The sequence below is a fragment of the Quercus lobata genome, chromosome 7 (assembly GCF_001633185.2).
Source record: "Quercus lobata isolate SW786 chromosome 7, ValleyOak3.0 Primary Assembly, whole genome shotgun sequence".
Classification (NCBI taxonomy): domain Eukaryota; kingdom Viridiplantae; phylum Streptophyta; class Magnoliopsida; order Fagales; family Fagaceae; genus Quercus; species Quercus lobata.
Window position 1 is genome coordinate 14,121,951 of NC_044910.1, and position 20,468 is coordinate 14,142,418.

Consider the following 20,468-nt stretch of genomic DNA (forward strand, 5'->3'; position numbering starts at 1 on the left):
CAATGTTTCTTGTACACCTTTGGGTTTTGTAACCAACCAAAGTCTTTCACACCATCATTGAAGATCTTATTGGTGTTTCTATGTGAAGTTATTGCAAATCAACTACATCAATCAAAGGGTTGTTGTGGAGTTAGTCACGTACTGGGATTCATGCATTGAACGGAAAAATTGCCACATCAATACAAGTCCAATTGGGTATTAGGGTAAGGGTTCAACCATAGGTTAGTATTTCGGGATAGGCCAAAGGGTTTGGTAAGATTCTTTATACTTTTAACCGCTTGTGATTGATAATAGTGGATTCTTAGGAGTGGTGACCTTAAAATCACCTGGTAGGGTTTTGCCTCGGTGGTTTTCCCCATTCGTAAACAAATCACCTATGTCAAATTTATTTTCCGCTGCATTTAAATAATTTGATGATTTATTTGTACTTCCACGCTATTGCATGAAATTTGATCTAATTAATTAACTTGGGTAATTAATTAATTAATTGTAAGGGGTCAATTCATTTAACCCAACACATGGAACACAATAGTTTAGGTAATCACAACTCAAAAGCAAAACATTTTGAAAATATTTTGAGAAATTAGATTAAGAATAAGTTTTCTAGCTTAGTTTTGTGCTAAAAAAGGTTCTGAATAGTTAGAAAAAATGTGCAAAGGTGTTGTGGTGAGTTTAGAAAAGAGAGAATAGAGTTTTGAAAGCATAGAGGCACTCTTTCTAGTTAGAGCTTTGATTGGAGACATAAGGTGAGTATTTATACGTTAAAACTGATGTTCCCAAGGGTTTAGGGGCCAGCCCCCATCAAAGAATTGATATTTCGGGGGCCCAAAATCATTTTATAATGACTTGGAAACATGCCTACGTATGCAGGTTTCGTGGGTGAGCACACACCCTTGATTCATGCATACGCATGCTCCCCCAAAACCCTAATTTTGATTATTGTATTGGCCCATTTTCAAACAATCATAACTCACTGAATATAAATTCAAATTAGGCAAAGTTTATGTTCAAATTGAAGCTCGAAATGTCTACTTGCCAATGAAACAAATATCACTCAAAACCTCTTTGTGGATCAAAATTTATAGTCAAAATGGTGATCAAAGGTCATTTTTAGCATCGTTTTCAGAGCGATTTAAGCACTTTTGAGTTGTGATTACTTCCAAACTATTTTGAACTCTTTAATTACCCTTAATTGACATATGTCAAGCATATCATTGGGGCCGAGGACCAAAGATTATTAACGGGTACAAAATGAGATGTCTACAAAAGTGCACTGCTTTTCTAGTAGTAAGAGTTTCCAATTTAACCATTGAAGATGGCATGGGAATAATTTCAAATAAAGTTGCCAAAACTTCTCATTAAGAGTTGCAAACTACTACTCTGATACCCGCTACATTTAAATCTTCAAACATGGCTCCATCAAAATTAGTTTTTCACTTACCCGAATCAGGTGGCTTTCACACAACCTTGCTAGGGCGAGGTTTTGTCTGACACTTAACCCGTAGCTGTTGAAAGTGCACTGCTCTTCTAGTGGTAAGAGTTTCCAATTTAACCATTGAAGATGGCATGGGAATAATTTCAGATAAAGCTGCCAAAACTTCTCATTAAGAGTTGCAAACTACAACTCTGATACCCGCTACATTTAAATCTTCAAACATGGCTCCATCAAAATTAGTTTTTAACTTACCTAGATCAGGTGGCTTTCACACAACCTTGCTAGGGCGAGGTTTTTTCTGACACTTAACTTGTAGCTGTTGAAATTTTTGAGATGTTGTCCTATTGTACCAAAAACCTTAGGCAAAGGTCTAGTTGATCCCCCCACTCTAGTTTTATTTCTCCTAGTCCACAAAGACCAACAAATCATGGCAAAAAGTTTAGCCCCTTTGGGATTAGACAATGTTAAGCTAAAGAGATCAACAAAAGAATCTAGCGGGTGATTTTCAACATTCAATTCACAAAAATCCTTACACCATACAAATTTGACGTTTTCACAACCCCACAATACATGGAAAGTTGTTTCAGGTTCTCTCTTACAACTGCAAATTGGAGAGGAAGCTACTTTTCTCTTTACCAAATTCACCATAGTTGGCAGTAAATTGGTACAAGCTCTCCAAATGAAGGTCTTCACCTTACTGGGGACTCTTAACTGCCACACACCTACCCAGAATTATTTTTGAGGCCTCAGAATTTGAAATTGAAGTTGTATCTACCACCCAAATTATAAAGGAGATGGTAACTTGACTTCATCGAGTAGGCACCATTCATTGTTTTTCTGGCCAAATCAAGATGTCTTCTTAGGGAGTCATGCAAATGGGAATATACTTAATTCTTTGGGCTTCAAACAATTGATCAATTAGATTAACATTTCACCATCTTAAATCTTCATCTACCAACAGATCAACAATGGCACCTACAGGTAGCATAGTTGGAGGTGACACCACCCTTCTATAATCATCACTAGGCAACCAATTATCATGGTAGATTTGGGTTAAGCAACCATTCCCTATTCTCCACTTGGCCCCAGTGGTTTTACACTTTCGAGCTTTAAGGACGCTTTTCCATGTGCAGAAACCCGATTTTACATTTGCATCAAAAATAGTACTCAAGGAAAAGTATTTTGCCTTGAAGACCTTGTAAAACAAAGATGGCATGTCATGTATTAGCCTCCATACTTGTTTAGCTAGCATCGCCTCATTGAATTTCCCCAATTCTCTAAACCCCATGCCACCTTTAAATTTAGGTAGACATAAAGTTTCCCATTTCTTCCAATGTATCTTTCTATTATCTCCAAGTTGACCCCTCCAAAACTTCTAAATCATGGCTGCAATATCATTGCATAAACCCACAAGTGGCTTAAAACAACTTATAGCAAAAGTCAATATAGCACACTACAGCTTTTAATAAAACTTCCCTTCCCGCTTGAGATAAAATTTTTCTTTCCGCCCTTGCAATTTACTCCAAACTCTCTCCGTAATGAAGTTTAGGCTTTCCCTCTTATTGTTTCCAACAATAGTAGGCAAACCTAAGTACTTTTCATATTCTTTGAGTTCAGGGACCCCCAAAAAGTATTTAATAGAATTTTTAGTAGCTTCAAACTTTGATTTACCAAAAAATAAATTTGTCTTCTCTTTGTTTATCTACTAACCTGATGCTTCTTCAGAATGGGTCCAAGTATTCTATATTGCTTGAACATCCCCCAGTCTAGCACAACAAAATAGTCAGCTATCATTGGCAAAAAACAAATGAGATATTCAAGGGCCATGTTTGCATAAAGAGAAGGCTATGAGATTACCTATGTTAACTTCTCGTTGAATTAGGACATTGAGACCCTCGAAGCAAAGTAAGAAGAGATAAGGTGACAAATGATCACCTAGTCAAATTCCTCTTGTGGGATGAATGTTGCCTTCAGGTTCACCATTTATCAAAATTGATAATGTGATTGACCTGATATATCCCTTAATCATACAAATCCACCACTCATGGAAACCCATTTTTGCCATCAATTGCTCAAGAAAACTCTTAACTCCACCCTATCATATGCTTTACAGATATTGAGCTTCATTGTCATGTACCCTTCTCCCCCAACTTTCTTTTTCTTCATATGGTGCAAGGTCTCAAAAGCTACAAAGATATTGTCTGAAATTGCCTTATCAAACTGGAAAGCACTTTGGGATTCTGAAATCAAACTTGGTAAAATACTTTATAACCTGTTGGCTAACACTTTAGAGGTCAATTTATATAAAATATTACATAAAGCAATAGGGCAGAATTTTGTTACTCTTTTTGGACTTTTTATAATTTCCAAGAACATTATAATTCAATTGGTTGGCACTTCATGGTGTGTCTATAACATCCACAAATCAAATCCCCCTTCCTCTTTTGTAACTTTCAAATTATCAAATAAAAAAAAATCAATTGTAACACTCATTTTGGTCGCCATACAGCAATTCATAGTTTCACACTATATTATTATTATTATCATTATTATTTTCTCTCAACACTACGTATAAAATTTTTCCTCTCCTCTAGCCAAATCGCATAATCACCATCATAAAACTGTTGCATTACCAAATTTCCTTGGCCACTGTCAAAATCCACAGAACTAACCACTGCCTCACAGATCCAATGACCAAGCCAAAAACCAAAATCGTGACTCATCTTTGTTGTCACCTACCAAAAATCCAAACCACAAATCACCACCCAAACCCTACCATTGTCCTCCATCTCTACCAAATTGTGTGGATTAGTCACTGTTCACTGTTATGAACAGTGACTCAATTGAGACATTGTTCATTATTATTATTATTTTTTTTTTTTGGGGGGACAAATTATTGTGCTTAATGCAAGTTGGTTCAAGGGGAATTTAGTTATAATTTTGGCTAAGTGACCGTTTGGATTGGCGTTTCACGCGTTTCACATCTGCGTTTCTTCTTCTTCTTCTTTTTTTTTTGACCAGCGCCTCTTGCATTGTTCATGAGACATGAACAATGCATTAAAGCAAATAAACAATGTTTTGTGAGTGTGAACAGTAACCGGAAACATGAGACATGAACAGTGCATTAAAGCAAATAAATAGTGTTTTGTGAGTGTGAACAGTAATCGGAAATTATTTTTTTATTGTTTTCAGTTTTCAACAAAAAGCGGTATCCAATTGGCTATGACTGATGGCTCCCCTTTCTACATGTGAACAGAAACCGGAAACATGAGACATGAACAGTGCATTAAAGCAAATAAATAGTGTTTTGTGAGTGTGAACAGTAATCAGAAATTATTTTTTTATTGTTTTCAGTTTTCAACAAAAAACGATATCCAATTGGCTGTGATTGATGGCTCCCCTTTCTACATGTACTACGCCATCTTTGGTTCTTGAAGGATTAAGTTTCAAAATAAAAAGAAAAGAGGTATTTTAGAATACCTCATGTCCTGTTTGATCTATGATCTGCCCCAGTTCTCGAACCCAAGATATGGCACTAGTTATTTGTAACCAAACCATTGTGCTACTATGAGAACCAGTTACATCACTCGCATAATTAACTTTATTAACGTTGGTCCTGCGCACTTTAAAATATGTCAAAGAGAATAATGACAGAATTATAAATAATAATTAATTATCAATTTTCTTCCTCTCTATGTATTAAGAGGTTTCAAAAAAATGTCAAAAATACCCCTAATCTAATTAGATAATCTTTATTCTTAAAAAATAAAAAATGGGGTTCAAATTGTAATTCAACAAAATTTTAAAACAAAAAAAAAACTACCAAACAAAATTTTTTTCTAAAAATTAGCACAATACACCAACAGTTTACTCAATTTCAAATCTTAAATTTTAGATTATGTTTGGTAACAGTTCTTGTTTTTTATTTTCAAAAACTTTTTTTTGAGAATATAAAGAAAAAACAATTTTCTTAGATTTTTGAAATTAAAAACATGTTTGGTTAGTTGAAATTAAAAAGATAGTTTTTTGAATAAAAAAATAAAAAATACTAAAATATGTTGTTATTAAGATTTGAACTTTAATGCTAACTCATTAAATGAGTTAGATTCATTAAATATGCATATTTTTATTAATTTTCGAAAATTAGAAATTGAAAACAGCATATTTTTAGTTTCCTTCACAAATTTAGTTTTGAAAATAGTTTTTATTTTCTATCTATTTTGGGTTGCCAAACAAGTTTTTTAGTTTAAAAATAGAAATTTGTTTTTGAAAACAAAAAATAAGGAGAAAAAATAGTTATCAAACATACTCTTAGTTTCTTTAAAAAAAAAAAAAATCCCTCTGTAACCTTACCAACAATAAATAAATTCAAATTGAAAAATTACATTAAACTCAAAAAAAAAAAAAACTCATCACACGTGTGGAGCGCATGTGATGAGAACTATAAAATTTTGTTGTCAATATCCTAATTCAGGAGTAATTGACGATAGATTCTTAAAATAAATAAAATAAAAATAATTGACAATAGCCACCTTACTCATTAAATATCTTTTTTTTTTCTTTTTTTGAAGATACTCATTTAATATCCTAATTGAAGTAAAGAATGAATAATAACTCGCCAAACTTGATCAATAGTACTTGTGGGTATGATAGTTTTTTACCCAAAAAAAAAAGGAAAGGTAAATTACTTTATAAACCTATTTTCGATGTATTTCATTTAAATTTTAAAATGTTTCAAAAAACTTCTAAAAATGCTTTTTTAAAACTTTATAATTTCAAATCGTTTTATTTTATTTTTGATAATTCAACATTTGGGGTGAGAGGATTTGAATGCTAGAGGTAACTCTTAGATAAGGTTTTTTTTTTTTGAGAAGAAGATAAGTTTTAAATTAAATTTTAAATTTTGGATTAAATTTCTTTTTTTTTTTTGAGAAAAATGGAATAAATTTTATTTTAATTAGTTAGTCATATGATATATACCGGGATTAACAGAAAATTTAATTAAATGTGGTAATCAAAATATGGGTATTAGCTAACTCAGTTAGTAGTATTCTACAATAAACCTAGGAATCAGACTACACCAAGAGTTTTGAGAGAATTTTTTAGTCTATTGGCTAAATGCGCCTGTTAATGAAGTAAACCTCCCCCCACAAATAAAGAGAAGGAAATAATAAGTGCCGATTAATGTAAGGTGCCGATATCAATCATCCATATCAATTGAGTTCAAGTCTATGACATTATCTAAAAAGAAGTTCAAGTCTATGATTTTTTTTAAGGGTCAAGTAATTTGTTAGAAAGGTTTCTAAAAAAATTTTAAAAAAAATTAATTTGTTAGAAAGAGAGAAATAGATGACACTAATTAAAAATATGAAAAATGCTATGTTCATAACATTTTTACAATACTTTCGCAACAAATCCTAAATGGTAGGTTGTTATTAATTGTGAGTAGGAGGCAAAAAGTAATTTCAGTGTTGAGTTTAAATTAGAACCAGTATAATTTATCACGTAAAATTTGTTGAAAAAATATTGTAGATGTAACACTTCTCTATAACCTTGGGCACGTAAGAAAATTACATTAAGTTGGAGTCAACCCAATATAAATTTTGTTTTTTCACTTACCAAAAGAAAAAAATTATATACTTTCTAACCTATTTTTTCATATCTTCCAAAACAAATAAAAGAATAAAGAAAATACTCATGGATAAAGATTGAATAATACATAAATCCTTATGTTTATAGTCCAATAATTAATTGTAATATTTTATTAGCCCAATAATTACACAAAAGAAGAAAAGAAAATGTACATGCATATTATACTTGAAATATGAAATAAAATTAAATCACCTATAAAAATAAATAAGCTTGCATTTTGATTAACTTTTTGTTGAAAGTTGGCGAAAGTATTGTTGTACTTAATAATTGGTTCTTTAAAAAGTTGAAAAAAAAAATAATCTTAAAGTTTTAAGGAAAAAAACTAATTTAAACTCACATGAATATAAAACTATAAAAATGAAATATAACTTGTCAAAGTAGAGAAAAAATTAAATAATTAGGAGGAAAATCTATAATGATCTATAATTTAAAAAAAAAAAAAAACTAAAAAAAACTAAAAAAGTACTCAATGTTATTACTATATCTGATATTGAAAAGATTTATATTCAAGAATTCCACATAAAGATGATGAATAATGTCATTAGTATTTTCATCTACAATATAAGAAATCTAATATAAATTTATTTTTTTATATATAAAATCTAATATAAGTTTAGAATACAAACATATATTGAAAATTATTATTAAAAAAAAAAAGTTATTATCTAAACTTTGTTTTTCTGGATTCAAGAAAATTAATGGTCTAAGTCCAAGATTGTTCGATTCGGACACAAGTTGGGGTGTTATGGTTGTACCATATGGTACAACATAAAAATATATTGCCTACAATATTCCAATGGGATCAATGCCAACATAAAACCCAAAAAGCCAATAAGTTGTCAACAACAACAATAGCAACAACATAGCAGCTGCAACAATGGAGGCAACATGATCGGTGGACCTAATCCTCCACCTACTCCACATTGGACCATTCCAAAATTAGACCCCCTAAACCTAAAAAATAACCAAAATCCCCCCTAAGCCTTTAAAAAGACCAAGATAGCCCCCCTAAACCTAAACAATGCCTGAAATACCCCCAAAAACTAAAAAATGACCGAAATACCTCTAAAACCTAAAAATAATCAAAATACTCCCGAAACCTAAAAAATGACGAGAAATACCCTCTAAGCCTAAAATAATGACCAAGAAACTCCCTAAACCAAAAAAAAAAAAAAAAAATGACCGAAATATCCCCTAAGTCTAAAAAAAAGAACAAAAGTACCCCCATAAACATAAAAATGTCTGAAATACCCCGAAAGTCTAAAAAAAGACCAAAATATTCTCAAAACCTAAAAAATGACTAAAATACCTCTTAAACCTAAAAAATGACCAAAATACCCCTGAAACCTAAAAAGTGACCAAAATACCCCCAGTCATTTTTTAGGTTTATGAGATATTTTGGTCAATTTTTAGGTTTCGAGGAAATTTCAATCATTTTTTACATTTCATGGTAATTTTGGTCATTTTTAGGTTTAGGGGGGGTGTTTTGCTCTTTTTTTAGGCATCGGGGGCATGTTAGTCATTTTCTAGGTTTTAGGGGTATTTTAGTCATTTTCTAGGTTTTAGGGGTATTTTAGTCATATTCTAGGTTTCGGGAGGGGTATTTCGGTTATTTTTTAGGTTTAGGGGAAAAACAAACAGCTGGAATAGGTTATTTTAAAAACAAAAAATAAAAAAATAAAAATTTGAAAAATAAAAATTCTAATTTAAAACCTATAGCAACAGTTTTAAAACTACTATAATTAGGTCATTTAAAGAAGAAAAAGAGTAAACCATATGGCGGCGGTTTTAAAACCGTCGAAATAGGTCATTTATAGAAGAAAAAGAGTAAATCCCATTACAGTGCTTTTAAAAGCGCAGTAATAGGTCATTTACAGAAGAAAAAGAGTAAATCCTATTATATCGCTTTTAAAAGTGTTGTAATAGGTCTTCAATATGAACAAACCTATAACGGCAGTTTTAAAACCACCGTAATAAGTCATTTGTAGAAAGAAAAAAAAAAAAAAGTAAACCCTATTACAGTGCTTTTAAAAGTGCAGTAATAAGTCATTTATAGAAGAAAAAGAGTAAACCCTATTTGAGTGCTTTTAAAAGCGCGATAATAGATCATTTACAAACAAAAAAACAAAAACAAAAACAAAAAACAAACAACAAAAAACAAAAAACAAAAAGTAAACCCTATTATAGCGCTTGACTATTTACAGAAGAAAATGAGTAAATCCTATTACAGCGCACGCTATAATAGGTCTTAAATATAAGCAAACCTATAGTGGCAGTTTTAAAACCATCATAATTGGTCATTTACATAAGAGAAAAAGTAAACCCTATTACAACGCTTTTAAAAGCACTGTAATCAGTCTTCAATAAGAGCAAACCTATAGCGGCGGTTTCAAAACCGCCATAATAGGTCATTTAAAATACAAAAAAAAATATAAACAAAAATATTAATGTAACAATATTTATTAAAAAATATAATAATTACTTGGAAATAATTATTTTAATTTGAAACCTATAGCTACGGTTTTAAAACCGTGAATAGGCCTTTTACATATGAAGAAGTCTATAGTGGCAGTTTAAAAACTATCGGAATAGGCTATTTACAAAATAAATAAATAAAATTGAAAATTCAATCCTATAGTGGCGGTTTTAAAACGCTGTAATAGGTCAACCTATAGCAATGGTTTAAAAAGCGCTGGCTTTAAACTGTCGTAATAGATCAACCTATACCAAGGATTTCCAAAAGCACTGCTATAGGTCTCCTACAGTAGCAGTTTTAACAGTTGTTTTGAAAAGCGCCGAGAAAAAAACATCCTTGTAGGACGAGTTTTTTGTAGTGCATTTGAATGGAATTGCTAACTAATTAATTGAATTTTAGCCCATGATTAGAAACTTAACACAAGTTGGATTTGGGCAAAGACTTGGTGAGGTTAGTAGAGTTGTGGCTGAAGTTTGTAGACAATGCTTGAATATACTAGTTCGTTACAACTTAGAACCAAATACATGGTTCTTGATAGGTATATACATGTGCATCTATGAAATACCAATTTAAGCTGCTCCAACTGTGCCACCCTTACTGGCCATTCTTCATGCACTTCCACCACAAATTAGCCATCGTTGCACAATGGCGCTGTCCAAGGCGGTGCTCATTTGAAGAGAAGGAGAGGAATATCAAAAAGCAATTGAGTCAAGACCCTAACGAGACCAGAACTTTAAAGTCTTATGAGATTTGGGATTTTGGTTTTATAAATAAGTTTTTTTTTTTTTTTTTTTGAGAGAGAGAGAGAGAGGTATTTTGATTGTTTTTTGTTTTTGAATTAGCTGTTTTATAGTTATTTATTTACTTGACCTAGCATGATTTTACCGACACGGCATGTTTTAGTTGGATCAATTGATGCACATGGTAAGAATTGTAGGCTTACTTGACATTTAACAGTCACTTCATTAACATGTATGAACGAAAATACCATATTGAAAATAAATTCATATATTAATATTTATTAAAATTTTAAAACCAAATTTTTAAAACTTACAAATCAAAAGCAAATTACCTCCAATTTAGAGGATATACTTTACATTTAGTCATAAAATTACAATCAATTCATTCCTTAGTAACATAAGACAATGTTCATGGAGCCATAGTTTTTTTTTTTTTTTTTCTCCCCTCTACTGAATACAAAGGATTAAAAGGAGAGGGTTAGATGATTTACAAGGCATAGAAATGTAAAAGTGTGAAAAGCAACCATATTCATTGAATAAATCAAGAAAGACATGCAGTTAATTTCTCAAATATATCTTGATTCGAGACGTGTTTTCAAGTATTGTTAGGGTAAACACTCTCAAAAAAAAAAAAAAAAAATTCTTGTTAGGGTAATGGTGAATTGGTGAGTGCAGTGAATTAACGATCATATTCGGATCTATCTATTGTGGTTTTGTATTTTCATTTGAAATTCAATGTGTTTTTTCTCCATCCTTTTGGTTTTAGCCGTAAATTCTAAATATGGTTGAGTTTCTGAACAGCATTAAATACTTTCTAGTTTCTAGTGATCCTCTAGAAAGTATTTATTATTTTCTTTTGTCCCTAAGATTAAGAATTCACTTTCAAACGCATATTCTGGGAGTAACTTTAATCGATACTCTGAGAAGGAACTTTTGCACCTAAAAGAGAAGACAGCAAAACCCCATTTTCAGAGATAATTTTAAAGAAGGGAATGATACAGTGAGACACTTCTTTTTTATTCTTTTTTTTAACTTTTTTCCCAGCTCCAAATCCTTGTGCTCATCTTTTTTTTTTTTTTGATAAGATATACTTTTCTTCTCGGAAACGCATACAATAGCTACCAAATCCAACGTCCTTTTTCCCTTTCACATCAACCTTAAATCCAAAATATTTTTTTTGCTTTTAATTAACTTTAAATCTCCTGTCTTCTTCGGGATGTTAAAGTGAATTCCTAGGAACCAATTGCATTCATGCAAACAAAAGAAGCAAGAACCTTCCAGCCTTTCTCCTTCCCACACGGGATTAGAATCATTAGATGGCTAATCTTTTTCAATTTGGCATCTTTTCTGTATGACACCACCATTCAAACCATTTTTAGAATTGTTGAAAGCCCACAATTAAAAAACAAAACAAACAAACAAAAACAGAGAGAGAGATGATTTTATATGCTTTATTATCATCTAAACAAATCTTTCTCTTAACTAAACTATTAAAGTCGAGCAATTTTTGGTGTTTTCAATAAAAAAATTCTAAATTCAAATCCCCCTTCCCAACTATCAAATTATTAAAAAAAAAAAAAAAGTTATCACTTCTAATTTTCAATTTAACGTGATTCATGCAAAGTATTATTAAAATTTTTAAGTATATGAAATTGTAGTTTATTTGCTGCTTGTGGATATAAATTAATGAGTGGTGATAGTTACACATGGTGTGTACGGAACACATAGCTAAAACCATGTTTTTAAAACATGATTTGAGTTAAAATTGTGAAATTGTGTCTTCAAAACCCAATTTTAATATTTCACAACTATAATAAAAAAACATGATTTCATAAGCTTTTTGCACCGCAGTGTGTAACTAGTTGCGTGCAATACACTAATTTTACTTTTGGAGACGTTATCTACTGATTGAAACTTATCACGTAAATCTTTTTTCTTTTTGTCGACATATTTTCTAGCTTTTTGGTTTGGATTTCCTTAAACCGGTGACTCCAGTTTTGTCATTCCCTTGAGCTGGACAGGATTGTGTTTGAATTCTACTGTATGATCATTGTATGTTGAGTTCTTGGCTCCATTGCTCTTAATATTTACCAATAAAATATATTATTTAGACAAAAATATGTTGAAATATGTCTTCGGCTATTGACACCCCACAGAGAGAGAGAGAGAGAGAGAGAGGCTTAGCACATGGCTCCAGCCCAAACTTAAAGTTAGGTTGGGCCGAGGCTATTCACTGATTGCCTAACGGACCCAACCTACTGTCTACCAAGACTACCATAATATGTACTCCAAGTTATCTTTACCAATCAACAATGGTAACGGGTCAGGAAAATAGGAAATTGGAAGAAGATAATACAAACTACAATATTAGCCAAACCCAAAATCCCCTATTTCATTACTTGAATAAAACTGAATAATAACAAGCTACATATTAGTTCTGGACCAATCCTATTTTATTGGAATTTGGGCTATAATATATTTTTTTTCTACAATAAAGCGTATAATTTTCTGAAATTTATCGATGACCAAACAACTAGTCAAGAAAAGCATAGAACCATAAACAAATTCAAAGATAATGTATTAAGAAAGTTTTTACAAGTAGGATGGCAAAATGTCCAACCTCAAAAGGGGGATGAGACAAGGAGGGGATTTTGCCTACCCTCCTTCTCTCGAGGCTATCACATCGCAAGTGTGTATGTGTCTATATTATATGTAATTTAATATTTGTTAACGAATATTCTATTTATAATTTATTATATATATATATATATATATATTATGTGTGTCTTTAGTTCTAAATTAAAAAGCTAGTTTATTTTATTATTCAGCTTATTTTTGTATTCATGGGTCTCTTATTGTACTTTTTAGTACTATTCAAGGGTCCCACTATACTATTTCAGTTATCTTTTACTTTTATCTACAATACTTTTAACAAAAAAAATTTAGTTTTAGTAAAATAAGCGGATCTCAAATAGATTTTATGTTACCATCCCAAAACACTCATCTCTCTCCCCTGCCTCTTAGCTCTTTCACCTCCATTTATCCATTTTCTTTATCATCGATGTTAGAGCCACTTCATTAAAGATGACAAAATTTCACCTTATCTCATCCTAACCTACCATGCTCCCCCATCCCACGTGGGCTTTTCTCGCCTAACATGGGATATAAGGCATTCATGATCCAAACCTACCTTGCCTCATTACTATCCCTAATTTCAAGTGAAATAAAAAGTTCACTTTACAATTAAAATTTTATTTCTTGTCTTATTTTTTACATTTTGTTAGTCATTTATTACTATTTTTTAATGTCATATAAAATTTTAAATGAAAGTATTAGATATACCTTCTTTTTTTATACAAAATAGAAATTTTACTCTAGAATAATCTAAAGTGTATGCAAGGGTGAAACTCCCTTTTGAAGATTTGAACCTGGCTAAAATTCAAGCTATGTTCTAAGCTATGTTGGTGACTTCATTGCTGACCTAAGCACCTAATGAAATTTCACGTTTCACATTGGAATAACCACTAATACCTTATGCTTTTTCCTTCTTATAGAAAACATGGTCCCAGTGACCTGACTGAATGTATAGCCACTCAAAACCTGACTGAATATTCCTACTGAAAACATATATAAAGACTTTATAATATATTCTGTTAGGCATGCACCAGCAGTTCAGCTTCATATAGTGCACAATACAGGTCAACAATGAGATAAGGAAATTAATAAATTTCCAGGTAGAAGAAGACTTTTTTTTTTCTTTTTTCTTTTTACTTCATTTTTCAAATTATTTCCAAGATACAAACTTAATTGAACCCCAAAAAAAATAAAAAATGAGGGCCAGGGGGCTGACCAAAACCCAATTGACTACATCAAGTCATTCTCGTAGAATTAAATGTTGCCATAGGTTGTGTCATTCACCATACTATTGCAAGACCAAGGAAGGAGAGCCAAAATCAAAAAGCAAGCAAGTGACAAGGAAATTGCCATTAAAAGCTTTGTAGATAATGTGTGGCCAAACTGCTCCATCTAAACAAATGCTTCAAGTTCAAGAGAACAACACGAAACATATTTAGGCCCACAGGCTTTGTTTATAATGGAATGTGGTCCTAAGCTTTCTTTCAAGGAAGAAAGCTCTTAATTATGGACGGAATCACTTTATATATTTTACCGTTCAAGTTCAATGCTCTGGTCAAGCCGAAGTTGTTACGTAGGATTGGGTTTGAATGGTAAGTGGGCCTTTGAGTCTCTCATTATTATCTTTTACCAAAAAAATTGACAAATGATAAATGAATCTAATCAAATTTTAGATCAAAATTAAAATATTTTTTTAGCTTTCAAACCTAACACAAATTGTAGCAGTTATCAACTTATCATATATATGGTAGACTTTTTCCCATAAAAAAACAAAAATAATGGTAGACTTTATTTATTTTTTTTTTTTTTAGTGATGGAATAATGGACTGATGGTAGACTTGTTCCCTAAGATGTCATATCGAAATGGTTTTCCCTTCTACCATCCATTAATGAACATAATAATTTAATAATTTTTTTAAAATAATTTGAGACCTACAACAATTGGATAGAGCAAATTTAAACCTTAGTTTTCCTCGTAAAGAAGAAGAAGAAGCAATACCATTGAAATACTTATGATCAAATATTTTTTAAAATTGCCTAGATACATATAATTTTGTAGGAGCATGAGTGGTGCCTCTTAGCTTATTGTGAAATAGTGATAAGAAAGATACACTCAAGTCTTGTATGACATTTGACATTGTGCCTCGTATGCTTGTTTTTACACATTTGGGACTCGAATTCATGACCTTGGTTTTAATATCACTTGTTAAACTGTAAGTTGTATTACTTCGCCTCAAAACTAATTGGTAATGAGAGAGATACATTCAAGTCTTTTATGGCATTTGAGATCATGCCCCATGTGCCTATTTTAAGAGTAGTCGCACAGAACTGAAAAATGCCCCCATCCACCCTCCCCAGAAAAACAAAGGTCACTCTAGTCAGTAGTCAACACATAATCACGTCTAGAACATAAGATTTTGGAAAAATAGGATTGTAATCATATAGGGGGAAGAAAAAGACTTTGAAGAAATGAACTCTTAAACATCATTAGGAAAGTACGGTTCTCTAAACCATAAGTAAGGTCTTCTAAAGGAAATACCAGGTACGTAGTACTGTATTGATGGAATGACACCAATATAATAAAATTCAGAATCATTGCTCACCACCAGTGGATACTGACAAATTCCAGCTATGGGGCCAAAGTGCGCGATTTAAGATCAATAAGTAGTGTAGGCTAAATAAACATTTACATGATTTGAGAATGGGCTATTATAATTATAGTATATCGAGAACTTTGTAACTCAACTGTGACTTTTTTTTTTATATTTTCAATAAAAATGTTTAGAATTCAAATTTTTCCTTTTCATTATAATTAAGGAATTATCAAAATTTAATATTAAATTATAGTTGTAGAAGTCTAGAAGGTCAAGGACAGGTACAAGAGAAGACAAACTAATTAAAAGCACAATTGTTCCAATCTCTAGGGTCAACAAGCAAAGCGATTTATTGGTTCTCTTCCAATTTAGCGCCTAGCATACAGATTACAGACTTGAAAGTTGTTAGGTCAAGGTTTGCCATCGTAAATTAAAGAGGCATTGATTGAGGAAGTGATCACATGCACATCCCATCTCAATCTCCCTAAGCCTACAAGGCTTTGACATGGTCCAATACGTCCAAACAAAGAAAGAGACCCAGAGTTAGACGTGGCGCTAATGCGTGTATCATGAGGAGGGGAGAAGGTAAGGCTTGGGGGAGTCCCTACCTCCCAGCCTCCCCAAACCTAGGTGCCCAACAAAACCATCAAAACTATTATCCTGTTTGTATTGGTCTACTTATATATATATATATATATATATATATATATATATATATATATTTGTTTACCTATTTGGAAGTCAATGAGTGACCCACAAATATCTTGTTGATATCAAGGATTATTTTTATAAACATATATTTATCTTTCTTGGACTCTTCATTTGTTAAATTATTCATAAATGATTTCCACTTGCCATTTTCAGTAATAGCATAGTTCAATTACTTGAACAAATCAATGTTTTTTTATTATTAATTAATAAGAAACTATGTTGAAAATTTATGAAAGATAGAAAATAATATGCGAAATTTTCAAAACTTAAGAACTAGTCTCCCTGGTAAAGTTGTTAATAATAATAACATGAAAGGGATAGAATTAATTGAATCTTGTTTTTATTAATGATAGCACAAATGATAGGTGAGTTTCTGATTTTAAAAAAGTCCAATCTATAGTTTATGTAGTAAAGTTTTAAATGGAGTCCGAATCTGATAAGGACGAGATATAAAACACATATTTTATATCATCTAATAAGAGATTATCATATTAGTTTTTTTACTTAAAATCCAATACATCATATTACACCTAACAACATCTTAATAAAGTCTTAATTTTGTTGGATTTATAAATGGGTATTAGAATGGATTGAGTGTAACTGTGTTTATTATTAGTTATATGATAAAATGATGTTGTATGCTAGGTTTTACACCACATTCTTATAGAATTTAATTTTTTTTAGATATTGTACCAGTAACTTGTAAATGAATCAATCTTAATTTTTTTATAATATTTTAATGGATGGAGAAACAGCTTTTTCAATTGTGTAACTTATTAATTATGTAACCAAGAAAAATTGCAAGCTGCTTAACTAAGAAAGCTCAAATTTTACAAATATTTTTTTATTGATGAATTCTTTAAACTAGAAGAGGGGCTAACTATATTGGACTTTAAAACAAGATGGTAATTTTCTTCGGCATTTTTTACTATTTCTCCGCCCTATTTGCATAAAGGTATTTTGTGCAACTTGTTCAATACTTGAAAAACAGTAAAAAATAAATCCATATACTCTATCGTGGGAACTGTTAAAGAAGCATATATAAAATGATTACATACTTTGAATTCATATTTACCTTGGGTTAATTAATGAAGGAAATGAACTTGAAACTAAAAAAGAAGCTATGTGAATTGGTACTTTAAAACAAGTTGATGATTTCTGTTGGATTCATAATTTTTATTTTATTTGCAGCCCAATGTGCAATTTGTACAACTTGTTCAACAGATTGAAAATTTAAAACGAATGATTCACATACTATTAGCATCCTTTTAAAAAGACATAATATTAGCATCAAATTGTTGTTTATACAATGATTGTATATATCCTTTCGAATTGACATTTTACCTTAATGTAATGAAGCAAATGGGCATTCCTAATTTCTTGGTCAAGCTTTTCAACAAGTTCCAGAACATCTTGCGTGATATATACTTCGTTGCAATTATAAAAATCACTCAATCCAAAGAATCAAGATAAAATCATTTAGATTCTCAAAAGAAAAAAAAAAAAGATAAAATCATTTAGATAATCTTCTTGAATATTGTCCTCCAAACAGTATGAAATAATCATTATTTACGGACTATAATTATTAAAATCTTACAATACATGATACATTTTACTATACACTGACCTTTTTCTTCAACCATTTTGATGTGTATATCATAAATGTATTTTTAAACGTAAATGTATCATATACTTCGTTGCAATTATAAAAATCACTCAATCCAAAGAATCAAGATAAAATCATTTAGATAATCTTCTTGAATATTGTCCTCCAAACAGTATGAAATAATCATTATTTACGGACTATAATTATTAATATCTTACCATACACGATACATTTTACTATACACTGACCTTTTTCTTCAACCATTTTGATGTGTATATCATAAATGTATTTTTAAATGTAAGTGCATACTGTATCCCATGATGTGACATGCATATCTTGCAGTATGATATGTAAAAATCATACATAATATAAAAGCCGATTTAAATGAAGCTTTGCAGTATGATATGTAAAAATCATACATAATGTATAAGCCGATTTATAATGTGGTACATTTAAATCATTTCATATTCAAATACTTAATTCTTTATATTTAGAAACAGTAATAATATGTTTTAAAAATTAAAAGTCACTATTGCACAAGTATTTTGATATAGGTCTTTTAATGTGTAGTTCTTAGTTATACATTTCTTTAAGGTAAAAACTAATTTATCTAATTATTCGTTGAAAATAGCTAAAAGGGAGAAAATAAGAGATCAAATGTAAGACCACCGTAGACAAGTCATTATAAACATTAAAGGAATATAAATAAGAAGAGAGCAGATTTTAAAAAATGAAGATAAAATCTGAAAGTTAGGTGATGCTATCAAACTGTATCAAATACCACCTAAAACTAGTCCTAAGAATGTTTGTTATTGTCAATAGCCTTGTAATTTAGTAGAATTACTCGTTTGTAATTATTGAATTATAAAAATAAAAATAAGTTTATTGCTTGCTCAAAGGATTGTGAAAAATAAAAATATTGTGTATGAAAAAAAATTTAAAAGATATTGATAATTGGAAGGACACAGTTTACAGTCCAAACCCAATATGTATGGGATCTTGGCCCAATGAGTCTAGTACAATAAATTTGTAGAGAGTGGGTCAAAGAACTAGGTCCTAATGAGTTGGACAATGGCTAGTACTGAATTAAATGATAATCAAATACAGATAAGAGGTTCTGATATCAATGGACTTTCAGTCCAAGGAGGTCGCACTTGTATAAATTGATCACAATTGGATACAAAGACAATTTTGATTGCTATAGTATTCTTTTTCTATTTTTCCGATCCCTATCTCATGGAGGGTCTCTCACATTATATAGTTTCCTTTAGACCATCTTGATCCTATACTTATTGATCGTCTGAGCCCTTACTTGAGTACCTATCCCATCGGACACCCTCTTTGGTTTTCTGTGAGTTATGGTGGCCAAGACAATACTGTTCAGAAGTCTTCTCCACATAAATACGGCAAGAAAAGTAGCTGCAGTGCATTTAATGCAGTGGTAGCAGCTTTCCCCTAGATATTTTTAGATTTCATTCTTTCTCATATGTTCATGAGGTAAATCTTTATCACTGGAGCTTCCTAGAAGGTCATCGTGATTGTTGGAATACGTATTTGAGACGAATTTATCATATCCAAGGAGATATTCCTCCTCGGACTATCCTCCTATCCGTATTTCGCTCATTAAATCCTAGGTTTGAACCATTCATTACCATTCACTTATCCTCGGTCAAGGCCCCAGGCCTAATACATAATTTGGGCCCTTAACCCTACAATAATAACAGGGGAGAGTTAAAGTGTTAGTAATCGGATAATAATACATTCATTTACTATTCCTATCCAGCCCCATTGGTTCCTAACATAAAGGAAGGCTGTGTGAAATAATTATACATGAAGTATATATGTTTGCGATATGCATGATATATGTTATTTTATATTTAAAAAAGAAACTAAAATTAAGTTTTTTTTTTTTTTAGGGAGAAATTAAAATTAAATTAGTCAATACATAATTCAAAATAATTTTTTCATATGGGTTACAGTTAATATTCTTCATTCATTTATATCAATGATTTTTATTAAATAAATTAGACATTACACATTTGGGTTATACTAAAAATTTTATTTATTATGAAATATTAAATATTTAAAATCGCTTTTCATGTCTAAACATATACAAATTTATACAATAAAATTTTAACAATAATAAAAATTACAGAAAAAACCTTAGCTTTCAAATATGACAAATGCAACAAACATCTCTAATCCTAAACCACAAAAAGCATCATTGTCATTTCTTCTCAAACTAAAAAATAAAAACACATTGTGTTTATTTTAATTCTCCAAATGCCAAAAAAAAAAAAAATCTTTAAAAAAAAATGCTTTTATTAAAGAGAATTATATATCATTTATCAAGAAAATATATCTTGAATACACTTTGCTTTAATGAGATACCTATAACATAAGAGTAAGGTGCTTTAATGAGCTACCTATGACATAAGAGTAAGAAGAAGGGAAAAAAAAAATTCATTAGTCATTCACATAAATATAGGATAATTTTTTTAAAATCTAAGGGTGCCATTAGCTTTTTTTATATATAAATTTTTTATTTATAGGAGGGAGAGGGGTATTGGGACGATAGTCCCTCCCCTCTATCATTGTTTTTCAATGTGTATTATAATAC